We start from the raw sequence: 17,558 nt of genomic DNA on the forward strand, positions 1-17,558 counted from the left end.
CGTCGGCTCCGAAATGTCTAGTTAGGCATTATTACCCTATGCATGCTCCTATTTTGCCCCACCACTCGGTCGAACCCTCGGGGTCATACCCTACCGATGTCGTCCCTTGAGCGCCCTAAGTGCTAAAAATTGTCAAACTTTGACAGGCCCTAACTTGGAATTCGTGGCACCTGCGAACGATCTGTTTGAACCTATGGGGCCACGAGAGGGGTACCTACAAAAGCCTATCTCAGAATCTGTGGCCCTAACTTGTTCAAGGAAAAATATAGATAAACAAGCATTACACAGTAGACATATAATGGTCATCAATATTTCCATGTATTGTATACACACAATTACCATTACACTTGCATTCGACATCCATGAAGGGATATGCGAACATGATTTTTTCTCATTATCAATACAACTACACCAATGTACTCATGTACATATACATTGTATATCATCAATATAACTAAACCAATTTGCTCATGGACATTGTATATCATCATAACAAAGTTACATCAATTCACATCCATATACAAATACAACATCCCACTTTATCTGCATTAGACATCCTCATGTCCAAAGAGAAACGCTTACGTACAACAATGCCTACATATAAATGAAGACCGGAATAAGTAACCTTTTTATGCGGAATGAATATGCTACAAGAAACAAATTATAACACTTAATACAAATTAGTTTGTCAAATTATAAATAGATCAATTGAAACATTTTTAAGACATACAAGATTGTATAATTACGAAACTTACCAGTTTCTCTGCAAAGTATACAAGCATAACTTTGAAGAAAGACACATGTTGATTAAAGCTCTTCTCATTGCATTTCTCTGCATGGTTGAAGACGATGGTAGATATGGTCATTTCTAAATAGCAATACATTCACTTGACTTAATATTTATGCACAAAAATTTAATCTCATTAATGCACAAAGGAATATGTACCATCACCAAGAGAGGGTCTTGTCAACGACGAATGATCTAGCATGAACCTGTATTTTTAAGAATTGTTAGCCTACACATAAAATGCATGGATGAACATAAAGGCTTTATGATAATCACTTCAACTAAAATGTATGATAATAAATGAAAAGGTGGGATTATATACCATAAAAATATGTCCCTTCAAATTATATCAAGAGAACCCACTATGTTGACGCAAAAAACATAATGTGATATTGTTGTATATCATCAAAAAAGACCTTCATGAGCATAAAGGTTTTGCGATAATTATATCATAAAAAATTGTCAAATAGTGTTCTATAATAACAAAAATTGTAAAGCGACTCAAATGCATGATAATAAGTCATTTTGCAAAAATACGTCCCTTCCAATTATATCAAGTGTACCTGCTATGTGCATGCAAAAACTGTGTTGCCAAAAAAAAACGTTCATCAATAGACCTGCATTTTGAACACATCCTTAATATACACGTAACAAACTTGAACATTAAGGTTTAATGATCATTGTTAGAAATGAAATGCATGATAAAAAAAAGGCACCATTAAAGACCTACTACTCAAGTATGCCTGAAGGGTCATCTCTTTGCTTAAGAGTATCCAGTATTGCTTCATGATCAGCAGTAGTCACTGTCCATAGCTCTTTGGTCTTCGGTTTTGCTTGATGCTTCAACAACTTGACATTTGAAGCTATAATAAGGTGTTAATACATTATAATGGTTTTGTGTCTCATAATCTTCAAATGTAGGTATGCCATTCTTTCTAATCATGTATGTTCACAACCAAGTTCCCACAACAACAACTGAACTTGTAGGATATGTGAACCCGTCATCATCTATCACTAGTTGTGTTAGCTTTTATTTTCCTTGTACACATCATGCCAACGAATATTATGATCTCTCTTCATTCCCTTGCGGTGCAACTACTGCAAAAACATGTCCTGGTTGTGCAAGATCTGATAGACGGTCATACTCAAGTGAACTTTCCATGTCATTGTTTGACAAGGATATTGTTTGAGATAAAGGAGTTATCTATTGGGGAACCCACGTATCAACCCACTCACTTGACTCGCACTGATCCCAATCACACCGAACACAACTCTGACAAAAACAAGCCAACGCTCGTGTCCAAATGGTCCATGTACTTGCATCTGAGCTGAGAAATGAATGCATCTTTGAAGAATATTTAATTGTTTGACAATCCAATCTATCTCCCACTGTGCCCTCCTCAACCAACCAAAATAATCTAGTCACTGCTGAATCTAGAGTACCTCCATGTGACAATGCTAAACTACACCAATCAACAATAGAACGTGCATCAGAGAAATTTGCACCTGAAATCCTCAATTGGTCCTTAACTAGAGCTCTCTTCAAACATGCACCTTCTCCATCATGCTCCCCCTTCCCATGCCCTGCCTAAAAAACCACCAAATATGAGGCATACGCCTCTCTACATGCATTCTACTTAACCAATAAAACATACGAGCATTCTTGAATTGACCTGTACAGTTATCTGACCATATGATATGTCGATCAATTGCAATATCTTTCTCATGCAAGAACTCAAAAAAAATCTCGAAAGAATGTTGCACATACTCGGAGGAGTGTGATCTATCATCACTCATATAAAAATGATACTCCCTGATTATCTTCCTATCCTCTTCTATACTATCAGGAGCATGTCTATATGTAATGTGAACAAAAATAGCAATCTGGATTGAATTGTAGTACTGAGACTGTACCTCATTCTATGGTTGCAATGTATAGTTCTCTGCAAAATCAACCACTGAAACAATAGTGCCAATCGGGAAAGAGTTCTTACACATCCTGAACTATTGATCCAACCACTAAGACCTATGGGTGTACCTTGCATACTTGTAGAAAATATTTTCCTTAAAATCCAAAATAAAATCAGCAATACTCACTTCTCTTGAGACTAATTCGCATCTAGAACCTTCACCTCCACTCTTCAAAGTATATTTCACCGTGTCATATCTTTTTTTCTCAACATAATTCTTTCCAACCTCGTGTTCGCTGCCCTCATGATAACATGAAACAAACTTTGACAACCCACTACATTTTGAGCACTTCTTATTCAAACAATCATTTCTATAGAAATAGCAACCATCATCTCTAGGGCATAAAAATAGATCTTGCAAGTATCTATTTTAGAGAGAGAGAGACATCAGAAGAGAGAGAGAGAGAGAGAGAGAGAGAGAGAGAGAGAGAGAGATATTGTGTCCCAATCGTTCATATGACCCCTTAGGACACAATACGACCCCTAACGACACAATACGACCCCTTAGGACACAATACGACCCCTAATGACACATTTTGGTGTCTTAAGGGGTCATATGGTGTCTTAAGGGGTCATAGTACACCATATGACCCCTATGGACACCATAGGACCCCTTAAGACACCAAGTTGTGTCATTAGGGGTCGTAGGATAGAATATGACCCCTTAGGACACAATATTGGGTCACTAGGACCCCTAATGACACAATTTGGTGTCTTAAGGAGTCATATGGTGTCCTAAGGGGTCATATTATGTCCTACAACCCCTTAGGACACCATATGACCCCTAACGACACAATTTGGTGTGTTAAGGGGTCATATGGTGTCCAAACGGGCCGTAGGACACCATATCACCCCTATGGACACCATAGGACTCCTTATGACACCATATGGTGTCGTTAGGGGTCATATGGTGTCCTAAGGGGTCATAAGGGGTCATGGGACACCATATGACCCCTTAAGACACCAAATTGTGTTGTTATGGGTCATATTGTGTCCTAAGGGGTCATGGGACAACATATGACCCCTAAGGACAACATACGACCTCTTATGACATCATATTGGGTTGTTATGGGTCCTATGGTGTCCTAAGGGGTCACATTATGTCCTACGACCCCTTAGGACACCATATGACCCCTTAAGACACCATATTGGGTCATTATGGGTCCTATGGTGTCCTAAGGGGTCATATTGTGTCCTACGACCCCTTAGGACACCATATGACCCCTTAAGACACCAAATTGTGTTGTTATGAGTCATATTGTGTCCTAACGGGTCATAATGTGTTATATGACCCCTTTAAGACATCATATGACCCCTTAGGACACAATATGATCCTTTATGACACCATATTGGGTCACTATGGGTCCTATGGTGTCTTAAGGGGTCATATTGTGTCCTACGACCCCTTAGGACACCATATGACCCATAACGACATAATTTGGTGTCTTAATATCTCTCTCTCTCTCTCTCTCTCTCTCTCTCTCTCTCTCTCTCTCTCTCTCTCTCCCCTAATCTCTCTCTATCCCTCTCCCCTAATCTCTCTCTCTCTCTCTCTAATATCAAATTTAGTTAGTAAATTTACTTATTAAAATCGAATATTCAATTTTTGTTGTAAAATTTTGACAAGCCTGGAAAGTCAACTGAAAAAATTTGTTTTTCAGTATTCCTTGATTTTTCAGACTTTACACTGGTGGCTGACGACTTTTTTTGTAGCCAAAATTGATAAAACGAAAAGGGTTTTTTAAGGACGTTATCAGCTTTCCAACAATATAAGGCTTGTCTTATTTCGACTTTAATAAATAATTATTATTTATTTTCTAATTGAATTCTAACAATATTCTTGATTGATAGATTGATTTAAAAACACTCATAACTTTCAAACGGTATAACATTTATTGAATCCGAAACATGCATCACATCCTATGCTTCGTCTACTATAGGGAAAAATTTAAAAAAAAAAAATCATAAGGTTTTGACCAAGTTAAGGTGGTCAGACGTAGGAGTTTCTGAATTTCTGAAAAGTTGTAGTAAAAAATTGATAAATAATTATTTACTTTATAAAAAATTATGAAAAAATATGTGTCACATCCGGACATGAGTCCAATACTTATATTATAAATATTATAAAAAAATATTATTATTTGATTGTGATTAGGGTGGTCAGACATACGTCTACTTCTTATCTTTTTCTTGAAATTTTAGTACCACTGCATTGAAATTTGAAATTTTCATCAAATATGATTTTTTTTTCCAAAAAACAACTAGTAGCTTAGAAACTATATTCAATTTTCTATAGATTCTCTTATTACATATTTTAAAAATAATGTTCACAACTTATTCAAAATTTCATGCCAAGTTGCATAACTCTAATTTTCTGAAATTTCATTACCACTTAAGGGCCTGTTTTGGCACACCATGATCCTCCACATACCCTTCATATAGATACTAATTGAAAGTTTTGGAGTTTCTCATATTTTTCTACCTCTTTAATCATCCCTTACACAGTCTTCCTAATCCTCAAAGCCTAAAATGCTCTGTCAAACATTCAAACTTCTCCATCCTTCCATGACTTGTTAGACTTATCCTTCTAGAATGACCATCCTTGAAAGCCTGTCATCCCCTTTGTCTTTGTTTTATTGTCGTTTAGATTTTAGAGTTTCCCTTTCCCTTATACCACTTCTTGTTGTTATTATGGATATGTTGCATTGGTCTTGTCATTGATGTCAATACTTATCAACACTTATCCTTCTGGAGATCTTTGGTTATGTTCACCGACAAGTTCAGTGACATGCACAATCACCGATATTTGGTTCATCGACAAGTTATATTGTTCACCGGCACTGAGGATGACTTGTTATCCTCTGGAGATCACTTGGTTATGTCGAAGACATGGTTTGGACACTTAGTTTTGGTATTCTGGTTATTGGTCTAATGGGGTTGACATATTTGCTGTTACTGACAAATTGATCTAGGTTATGGACTGACATGCATTATCTATTCCAGATCAGCATGACACATTATGGAGATGATTTAATCAATTGGTATTGTTGTAATTACATTGAGGCGACATGATGCATCCCATCTTGACTCATTTGTAAATGATTTAATTGTAATATTCTTAGTGAGCTGACCTACACATTTGGTCATAGGTTTTGGTATATATGTAAGATCTCATTTGTGAGATAAATGTAACAAGCAGAGGAACATGTAATAGGTATATGGTATTGTAACATGATATGTGTGAATACAGAAAATACTATGAGCATACCATAGAGAAGGTGATTATCAGAGCTTAACTGGTACTGAATCCAGCATTGGAGATGCTACTTTGATCAATACATCATTATTGGATTTAATCATCCAATTGTAGTTAGTGTGACTCTCATTTTGTGATTGAGCAGTGAGCTCCAGGCAGTTGGCCTTTCTGCATGTGCAGACCCCATTTGTACACACATACTATCTGCAGTAGTATCATCTGATTGTGGGTAAGGTTTCCCACCGTGGTTTTTCCCCTTACAGGGTTTCCACGTACAAATCTCTGTGTTATGTGTTGTGGATGTTGTTTCTCTTTCTGTTTCATGCATTAAGTTTCACTGATATTGATATTAACTGTTAATCTATTAACCGACATCAGGTTTGGTTTACCGGTATTAAGTATCAAGTTTGATTAAGTTATATTTGGGATGAAATTTAATAGACAACTGATTCACCCCCCCCTCTCAGTTGCCTCCGGGTCCTAACACTTCTAGCTCCTGTCAAGTAATATCTTTGATCCTCTCTGCTATTTCAAATTATTCTACTTCCTTCAAACTTTTATGTTTTCCTCTCCTTCATACCTTTTTTATCATCCCCAAAAGCTTGAAAGTCCACCATTCATCTACTAACATCAGTTGTCCCAAGGGAATCTTGTCCATGCTAGAATCATTCTTTTCTTTGATGTTTTCACATTGATATCAACATCAAGGGTCAAAATTTTAGAGTATATCTTTCCCTTCTTTTCCATGGAAAGTAGTAAAGAGGATCCTACACACTTGACGCCCGACAAAAGAGTAAAGAAGGTGATTAGTGATCTAGATGCTCCCACATCCAAGTTTTGATTAGTAAGAAATCCAAGGGAAGCTCCCAAGGCTCAATTGTTGACATATAAAGGTTTTATTAAGGTATTGGAAGTTTTAATGCACTTTACCAAGTTCAGTGGGTGTGACAGTATGAAAATATATTAATAGATACATGGATGCTTCAGTCAATGTTTTTTTCCTCTAGTGTTGGCTATCTAGCCAAAAAAACAACACTCCCATACAGAAAATGCATACATGAAGACATGTTATGGCATCCCATGGCCATCCCCATCGACATCAGCAATACAAAACTCAAGATGCCAGATGCTGATCAGAAAAGTGGAGATCGCCTAAGGCCAATTGGAAATTTACAATGGCCGTGATGATGGTAACCTTGGGTGAGAAAGTAATCTTCGATGTGATAGTAATGGATGGCTCCTTGAGCGGGAGAGTTATCTTTGATGTGATTGTAACCAATGGCTCCTTGGACTACACATTTTCATAATTGACACATCGTGTTGTCATTACAACAACAAAGTGCAGGAGTGAGAGAAAAGTGTTCATTACTAGAGTTGTGAAAGTGGTTTCTAAAGCAAAGGTAGACAAATAAGCAGGGAGAGAGCATAACATGGTGGAGTAAAATATACATTTTCATAATCAACACCTTGTGTTGTCATAACAGGAGCAAAGTGCAGGAACGAGAGAAAAGCGTTCATTACTAGAGTTGTGAAAGTGGGTTTTAAAGAAAAGGTAGAGAAAGAAGCAGAGAGAAGCATGTGTGTATCAAATGCAACAGAGATCAGAGTCCTTTGTTTTTCTGGTGCATTACTTGTATGATAAATTTTATTGTGTTTATTGGGTTTTTTTTTTAAATTCATAGTTTGGGGATGTTTTGTGTGTTGGAAGGGTGTATAGATGCAATTTAAGAAAACAACAACGAAGACAACATGACACATGGTAAAGGAAAAATAAAACAAAGTATGCCTCAACATGGTTGAAACAATGTTGGAGCAAAGAACATGTTGTGTTTGGTGACAAAGTGGGTTGAAGGGACTACAGAACACGTGATGTTGTGTATAGAAGGATTCAATAGGAGAAAGTGAAAGGGTTGAAGGAAAGGCGGGAATTCTTCTATACGAAAGGCAGACAAAGAAGAAGTAGGTGTGTATCAAACAAATAGCATTGCCACTTGTTTTTCTTGTTGTTGTATGAGTTGTATGATAGATTTAATTGGGTTAACTAGGTTTATTGGGCTTTTTGAAATTCATAGTGTTGGGGATGTTTTCCTTGTTGGCAAGGTGTAGAGATGCAACTTGAGAAAACAACAGCGAAGACAACACGACATGCAGGAAAGGAAAAAGTCAAAAGAGTATAACATGATGTGGTTCAAAGAGTGGTGGACGGAGAACATGTCACATTTTCCGACAAAGTGGGTTGAAAGGAGTGTATAACACGACGTGTTGGGTTGAAGGGGGTGCATAACACGATGTGTTATGTATAAAAGGTTGCGGCAGGAGAAAGTGGAAGGGTTGAAGGGAAAAGGAAGGATGACAAACTCGACAACAGGTGTGTATAAAATTGGCACCATACCAAATTTGTTTTAAAATATTATAGAGTTGAATAGATTTATATGTGGAAATGAATAATGCATTGCTAAAGTATCATGAATGTGATGACAATATCTGTAGAAAAGAAAATGACATAATACAGTGAATCATATCCAAGTAAAGTTAATACATTTCTATTTTGAACTGTGAAATACATACATTTTTCAGTTTTCTAGTATTTACAAACCACTGAAGGCTTATTAAATTCCAAATACAACTGTAAAACTTGAGTGTTTAAACTTTCAACCACATACATTTTCGTAGTGCTTTCAGACCACAAAAGTCCTATAAGAGCTAGCAACCCCATATTTTGAAAAGGAAATTAATCCAACTTCATTCTAATAGAAACAATATATGAGTCTGAACTAGTCACGACTATAGAAGCCACAAGACGGTCACAAGTACAAGGTTCCCTCCATTTACCAACCAAATAGGAATATAAAACATTATGATACCAGTAAATCTCCAATTCTTAACATTTTCTCATATAAGTAATAACCATTTCCTATAAATAGCTAAAAATAATATAATGTCCCCTTTTGGAATTTTCCTTAATTTAATCTTGAGACAACTATTCCAACTTAAGGTGAGAACTGTAATATAAAATTTACCCAACTGAAGACATTTCACTATGATATTTAACTTAAAATTTAAGAATAGTTCAGAAGATAGAACTTATCTTCGCAATTAATGCTATAAATCCTCCTCTTCTATATTTGCCCAATGTCTTTCATTTATAACTGCAAATTATCCTTCTTTATCTTAGCATCAATAGTGCATAATTCTCCTTCTATATTTGCATATATGTTTCTTGTCAATTCTTCATACAAAATGGTTTTATAAATGACCATCTTGTGATGCTCTGCACAAAATTGATACATTCACTTCAAATCTATTCCTTTTAGATATGCATATACTACTTTCAAATCTGCCTATTCATATTTGTTTCTTCATACCAATTGATGTTTCAGAGTAATCTATGTGTTCATGCGATGGTAATGAGAGAGATTAGACCTCAAGCGAGTAGTTGTGTTTGATCTATCTTTGTATCCCTACTATAATCTATGGCACTGTGTCTGAAATACTACCTTCTACTTATGCGTACATCTCCTTGCAGTAGGGTGGGTTTATATTATTGGGTATATGAAGCCCAACGGTCACATGACTATTCGAATTCCTCGAACTATTCATTTCATACCTGAATATGAATGTATAAATATGTGTGCACTTGATGTACTGTATTGTATTGGAGATTGATTAATGAATTTATTCTTTGCGGTTAAAGTAGATGTAGTCATTTGATGAACCACTATAAAAATTATGTGTTCTTGTCTTTGTGTGTTCTTGTTCATTTATTTTATTTCACTGCTCGTTTTAATCTTTATAGATATTGCCCATCTCACACGGATGTTAGAGGCTCCTTGAATGCTAAATATGAAGTATGATAATAAAACCAACTCCGATGCTTTGGAAAGACTTGTGATCACCTTAATGTATGATGAGATGGGATATGTGGTGAGAGGTTGTGTCTCAACTTCCAATCTTTACAACCCTTGACGAGATCATGCTTCTTCTAATTAATTTGTTATTAGTTAGTTAACTAATTTAAATATGACTTCCCCTCCATAGATAGCGACATTATAGGAGATAGTCTCTTGTTCGGGGTCGACCTAGAGTACTCTCTTGTTAGCGATCACATAGAAGGATATTGCTTGTTCATTCGATCTGTATAGCCTCCTCATGGGCAATAATTTCATCAATATCTCTCTTATTGATACCGCAATGTTAATATCTCTTTACATATAGTGTGCTAGTACTTTGAAGCATGTGTTCATCCATAATAATGTTTCTTCTTCATGAATATTAATTAATGTTTCTTCTTCACGAATATTAATAACTAACTTAAAAAATATAAATCACTTCCTTTGTTTATATCTTGTTCCTTGAATATGTGGGATACTTCGAGGATGATTTCCCTGACATAGATGTCATTTGGCATGAATGACAATTCCCAACAACTTTTTCATACACTTGCTAGTGATCTTGCTTGGTCTTTGTATGCTATCAACTTAATTTATAAAGATAATACAAGGATCTTTCTTTTGCTTGTTTGGTTCTAGAAATTAGGATTTGGATGGGGACATCACAAATAACATGTTAAGAGATTGAAAATGTATGATAAGAAGTCATGAATTACATGCTATTAGCTATATTAGATTCCAAAAACCAAGAAGGATAAACTCATGAAGAGATTGAACATTTTTTAAGAAGTCATGAATTGCATATTATTAGATTAGACTATCAGTGTAAATAAGATTAAATTGAGTACATTCAGAGACATGTTTCAAAATAAAGTGCTTGAATGTCCTTAAGTATAGAAGATAAGATAATATAGAATCAAACCCCAACACTACTGATGAATACAAAGTCTGACATGAACAAATTAGTTGGGATTATAAATAAAAATAATAATTAGTTGCACCAAAGACCTATAAGGGTTTTGATCTTCGAGACAAAGCATGTGAATTACGACTGCCGATTGTTAGTCAATATTTGCTACTTATAATAAGGACCTTTGAAGGTCATCAACAAAGACAGCTGTTATTGATTCTAAAAAAACATCAACAATTTATTAATATGCACCATGGATAAAAAGAAGTAACATGTCCCTTTTTTGTCCTCATGTCAACTATAGATTTTCATTTAGTCAAATATTTGCATGGTGAATAACTCGTCATGTTTTTGTCATTTAGTCATATATTTGCATGGTGAATAACTCGTCATGTTTTTGAAGACTCAGAAGTAAACTTATTCAATCATTTGATGTCTGATACATCTTCATTTTACATTTATTGTAAGGAGCGACACAATTTGATAACATTTGTATCAAATTTGTTGTTGCATGTGTGCATTGATGATACTATACAAACATTGATTGTAATGAACATAATGTGTTTTCCAAACTGCAGAGGTGTTAATTATTTCATAACAGAGACATACTTGAGATTATATTTCTTTATTAAATATTGTTATATCCGTTGTCTACCAGTACTATATCTCATATACCATAGGTTTGCTACGTGCAGTTTGTTAGGATGTGAAGGTGATGGAAATAGCAGATGTTGATGGATTTGGAAATCCAAGATGTCCGACATTTCTCATCAAACGATATCGTGTGGACTCCAATTTGTGTGGAAGATGATTCTGTAATAGACCTTTGTGCAGAAATTCAACTTGTGAGATTGGATGCATTTCTATTGGGAAATCCATGTTTGATGGTATTGAAGCCGTGTTTGTTCGTAAGAAGCATAAAGAATACCATCCAACAATGTACATGAACACACCACAGAGATGTATTCCTGGTTAGTATATCGATATATTTTTATAACATTTATACGAGAGGTCGTATTACACTTATTGGTGTGCGTATGATCCAGAGGACCATAGGAACAATCCTCCATGCAAGAAGTGTGTTAGGCACTTTTAAAAAATGGGGTTGTCAGTGCCACGCGAATGTTAAAGTGTTGTATGGTAGACCAGAAGTAACAATTTTGATGTATAAGGAAATGTTTCATGTAGATGGCAAGGGTAAATTTTTCGATGGTGTGGATGATACAATGAGGGAGCCACACTCTCAGTTTGCACCAAACCGAATGCAAAATCTATATAGAGAGCTTGTTGGCGATGGATGTTAGTATTGATGCTATCATGGAAAGATATCTTTTTTATCCTATTTTTTTTGTAGCATGTTGAGGCAAAGAGACATGTTCCTAACACAAAAGAATGTTATGAATGCATGAAAAAGGGTGTGGTTTGTTCAAGTGCAAAAGGGTATGCATGATACCATTAGTATCATATTATGGAAAATGTAATTATAATTTTTTTTTTCCAACAGCCACAAGGAGCTACCAAACGTGTCATTATGGGCATCCAAACTCCCTGGATGCTAGAGATGATGGATTGACACTCACAAAACTCAATCATCTCAATGGATTTGGAATTTGCAACAAATAAATATGGGGTTAGACACTTGAAATTTCTTCCAATTATTATTCGTTATATTTATATCCAAGTCTATGCCTTCATAGATGGTAACAATTGTTGTTGTTAATACTGTCGTGGTTGTGAAGTGGGGTACCTACAGCTGCAACACAAACACTCAATAGATCATTACAAGCATGGTTAGCAAATTGAAATCAAATGAAAGATAAACCATGACAAAGCGACCTATCGCCTTCTAAGAGATGCGAGTGTGGATTTTCTCTTAGATCTAGATGAGCAATCCTAGTGACTTGACTACACCAAGACGAAGGATTTAAAATGAAATGATGTGCAAGATAGATAGATGCATGATTAAACTAGATTGATTCAAGAAGCTAATTTTGCTAATGATATGCATTGATTATGCTAAATGATAGATGAAATTAAGCTAGATGAGAGATTGATTATGCTATATGATAAAACAATTATGCTAGAATATGATCAAATTAAACTAGATCTAAGATGCAATTGCCTATGATAAAACAATGCTTAAAATGAGATGAGATGGGATATGCCTATAATAACAATGCTTAAATGATATGAGATGGGATCTGCCTATAATAACAATGCTTAAATGATATGAGATGAGATCCTTTGTGCTCCAAAATGGGGGATATTTATAGGATTTCCAAGGCCAGGGGTGAGGTGGTAGGAATCAACGGTCAAGATTGATTCTGAAAATATCAAGGGTCAAATTGGAGGAGGTTGGAAAAGAGGTTGGAGGGAGGGACACTTTTCATCTCTGTGGTGACAAGTGTCAAGGAATCTTGCTCACAAGAGGGCAAGTGTCCAAGGGAGGAGACATGTGGCATAAGTGCCATGTGTCTCAAGGAGAGAATATCCAACCCATAGGAGGTTAGGATAAGGAGGTTAGGATGGGGTTAGCTAAACCTAGGATTAGGTGGAATGGGTTAGGTTAGGGGGTGGTTAGTTTAGGTGGTTAGAAGTTAGGAGGCATGTGGGAAATTTGAATTTAAAAATTCAAATAATAGGAAAAGCCTAATTAACTTTCAACAACTCATAAATTGATTTGTTTTAATTAATTAGGGGATTAGAAGAATGAATCAAATGGGGGATGATTAATTAATTAAGATTAATTAATCAAAGGGGACTATTGAAATGAACTTATTAAATAAATCCTTAGATTTATTAATAAGTAGATGAATGGGGAATTTAATCAAATTGCTAATGAATTCAATTAAATTGGAAAGGGGGTTAATTAAATAATTGCTTATTTAATTTATTATCTTCAGACCATTTTTAGGTGTATACATTTTTCCCCTCTTTGAAACGAGGTGTGATGACATGTTGATTCAAAAAATAATCTCATTTTGATGATGTTGATGTGATATTGGTTTGATAGGATGCCCCAAACATTGATTGATAAATTGCGATACGATGATGCCCCCTCGGGAGATCAATTGAGATAATTGACCTTTGGAGTGTTTGAATCTTTGCGAAATTGATTTCCCGAATAAAAATTGATTGATTTCTAAAATTGATAGAGTTTGATTGATTTGATAATATTGATTAGATTGAAGAGATCGAGATCTAGTCTGGTTTCAGGAATGACACCTCTTGTATAAGACAAAGATGATCAAACCGTCTGGCTTCAGAAATGATATATCTTGTAGAAGACTTGATCAAAATAGATGGTTCCAGGAAAGATACATCTTGTATAAGACATGATAGAATGGATCAGATGCGATGGATTGATAGAATTGATAAGATTGATTGGATAAAGAACTGACATTTTGTTGATATCCTGTTGCAGGAAGATTGAGATATGCTAATGTTGGTACATTTGAGAGAGTAGCATAAGATTCACGTTGGGTCGACAAAATCTAGAGAGAGATGAGTAATTGATCTAATTGTGTATACACCTATGATGATACATTGATGATTCTTGCGATAGATTTGGCCTTGGATAGGATGAGCTTTTGTGAACCTATGCAAGAATGAAATGCAAGCTAAATGAAAATGCAAAATGCAAATGAAATGCAAAGCTGCAATCAAACCAGTCACTGGGTTATTGCGTTTTGTCATCATTGAGCTTTTAAGATGTCGGAAGTGAGTGCAAACATCGATGGTATAATTGAACCATGATGACCTGAGCACTACTTTCCTGGAGTTTGATATTGCAAGTTAGCACAAGAATCGAGGTATAATTGAACCAAGATGACCTGAGTTTTGCTTGCATAAAACAAGCAGTATTAACCATTTCTATATGCAAATAGGAATATATTCGATGATACTCCAATGATCATGTCTTGAGAAAATTTTGCACATATTAATGATTAATTTACAGACAACAGACAAGAAAAATATCATGATCCTTCCTTGTTCCTCTAGTCAGAGACATCTTGGAGTCACTCAGAAATCATGATAGCGAAAATCAAGATATAAAAGTTGAGCCAAAGTGTTGAAATCATTATCCAAAAGGTATCATCCATTGATATGTGTGTGTCATGCTTAGACTGACATGTGATACTTTGATGGGTGATAATTTGATTATGTGTTCACCATTGGATGTGTCACAGTTTCGCTCAACAAGAGTTGGCTAACTGTTGTTCTACCTGTTTGATGAAGCTCAAAACGATGGAAAATTTTGCCCCCAGCTAGGTGCAGGATTTTGCCCCAAGCCTAGAAACAAATTTATTATGATAATACCCAATGATCCAAACCATGGTGAGAAACCAGCTGCGATGTCTGTGTATGTACAAAGGCTTATTTGTGGATATGAACAACGTTGATGGGAAATGAAATGAAAATGGAAGGATGCATGAACTAATAGATGGAAGAGCTAGCTGATAGATAGCACATATTTGCTAGGTTTTCACCATCTGTTATTATTGTACTTTTTCTCATATTTGATTTTTTAATTTATTTTTCATTGTTTTTGTATTTTCTGTTTTTTCACTTTTTTGGGATTTTTCTGCTTTTCCACTGTTTTTGGATTTTTCTGCTTTTTTACTGTTTTTGGATTTTTCTGCTTTTTTACTGTTTTTGGATTTTTCTGCTTTTTCACTATTTTCGTTGTTCCTGCTTTTTCACTATTTTCTTATTTTTCTATTTTTTCAGACATAAAACTTCTTCAGATGCATGTTATTGATGGGTTCCTTGAGTTGATCCCTGTCCTGTATTGATAGCTGATATGCTCCTGATCCAAATACTGTTGTGACCACAAATGGACCCAACCAGTTTGGTTCAAACTTCCCTTTCTTTTCTCAAGTTGCCTAGTTGCATGGATTTTCCTTTGGTACTAGTTCTCCAACTTGAAAGGCTCGTGGTTTAACCTTGTGATTATAACTTCGACACATTCTTTGTTGATACATCTTTCAATGATCAAAGGCATTCTATCTTCGTTCATGGATCAATTCTAACTCTTGCAATCTAGATACTCGTTGTTCTTCATCTGGGATAAGGCCTTTTAATGATACTCGTAGAGAAGGTATCTCTACTTCTATTGACAATATTGCTTCTGATCTATAAATAAGAGAGAAAGGCGTGGTGCATGTTGATTGTATATGTTGTTGGTTTTCGACGAGTAGTAGACTAAGGTTCCCGTTGCATGGGTTGTGTCATCTCGGAACAAGATTGAGGATATTCAAGTGTGGTTATCTAAGGTGCATAGGCAAGGTAAGGAGTTGAGACCTAACTAGAGGATCAATGCATTTTGGACTAATGATGCCAGTGCAAAGATACAAGCCATAGAGTATGTGGATGTCTTATTCATTTTAATCATTCAAATAAAATCCTATGATGGGTTGGTTTTCATTTTATTCATTTTGATGAGATAGTTACAAATCACCATTGACTTTCTACTAAGACTGTTTTTAAATGTCATGTCCTCCTTTGCATTTGGCACGTGCGTCGAGCATGGTTGAAGAACATGTACAAGTATGCAACAAAGGAAAGAGATATGGATATATTTCGCCAACTAGGGACAATCATGATGGCAATGGAGGAAAGTGAAGATAACACTATTGACCAATTGCATGCTTTCATGGACAAATTTAGTGACAAGCCATGATTTGTGGAGTACTTCTCGAAGACATGGTGTGAAGGAGAAGGCCATATTGGTGAGATTACATTTCAATATTTCTTCCTATCATCATTTGTTAACTTAGTTAATGTGACGTATTCTGCATTGGGCTTATAGTTGTCTTACACCTTTGGTAGCTATGTGAGCAAAAACCTCAAAAAATTCCCACATGCTAACTGGGACACAAATGCTACCATTGAGTCCTACCATTACATCTTGAAGACACGTTTCCTAAGTGATCATCAGAAGAAATGCACAAGGAGGATGGACCCTACACACTTGTCTATAGAATGAAACCATTCTACAAGCAAAAGCAGAACTTGCAACATTTCAGGTTTTTGACAAACTACATGGTTAGACATTTGCAAACCAGTATGGAGAGGGAAAAGGAAATTCCTAATGTAGATTGTGTTCGAGATGAGACTCATCTTGGTTGGTACTGGGTGAAAAGTTAGATTTTGTCCACTTTTCATCCAATTATATCGTATGGCATTAACCTATATGCACATGATTGTCCTTGGAGTTTGCAGGGAAACACGTGCAAGCACATGTTGAAGGTTGTGGTGATGACCAGTGACTCAATTGAATATGTAAGTCTCAAAGATAAGTGGATATTATGATCTACCATACTAGTTTAAAGCATGAGTTCAATGTTTGCTATATTTGAAGACCTTCACTTGAGTCTAACACAATAGATCATCCTCTAGGTGACGTTTCAATGTCCATTGAGTTTGTTATAAGTTTGAATGATACATCAACACGTGAAGTCATCCATGAGAACACTTCTAATGTTGGTACTATAGAGGATCCGAACAATGTCAGTTTTGGTGCTGCAGATATGGATACAATGGTGATGCGGGAAGAAGTAAGTTCATTATTGAAGATGTCTAATAAAATGCCACACACACGTGAACAATACCAGTCATATGCACCTTGTGTGAGGTTCTTGCTTGATCTTGAGTGTTCTGATGCACTAACATTCGACTCCAATCTGCATACTGATCTAGTGGATACTATCACTATTCACATGTAGCCATGGTTGAGTTCAAC

The sequence above is a fragment of the Cryptomeria japonica genome, chromosome 2 (assembly GCF_030272615.1).
Source record: "Cryptomeria japonica chromosome 2, Sugi_1.0, whole genome shotgun sequence".
In the NCBI taxonomy this organism is placed as follows: domain Eukaryota; kingdom Viridiplantae; phylum Streptophyta; class Pinopsida; order Cupressales; family Cupressaceae; genus Cryptomeria; species Cryptomeria japonica.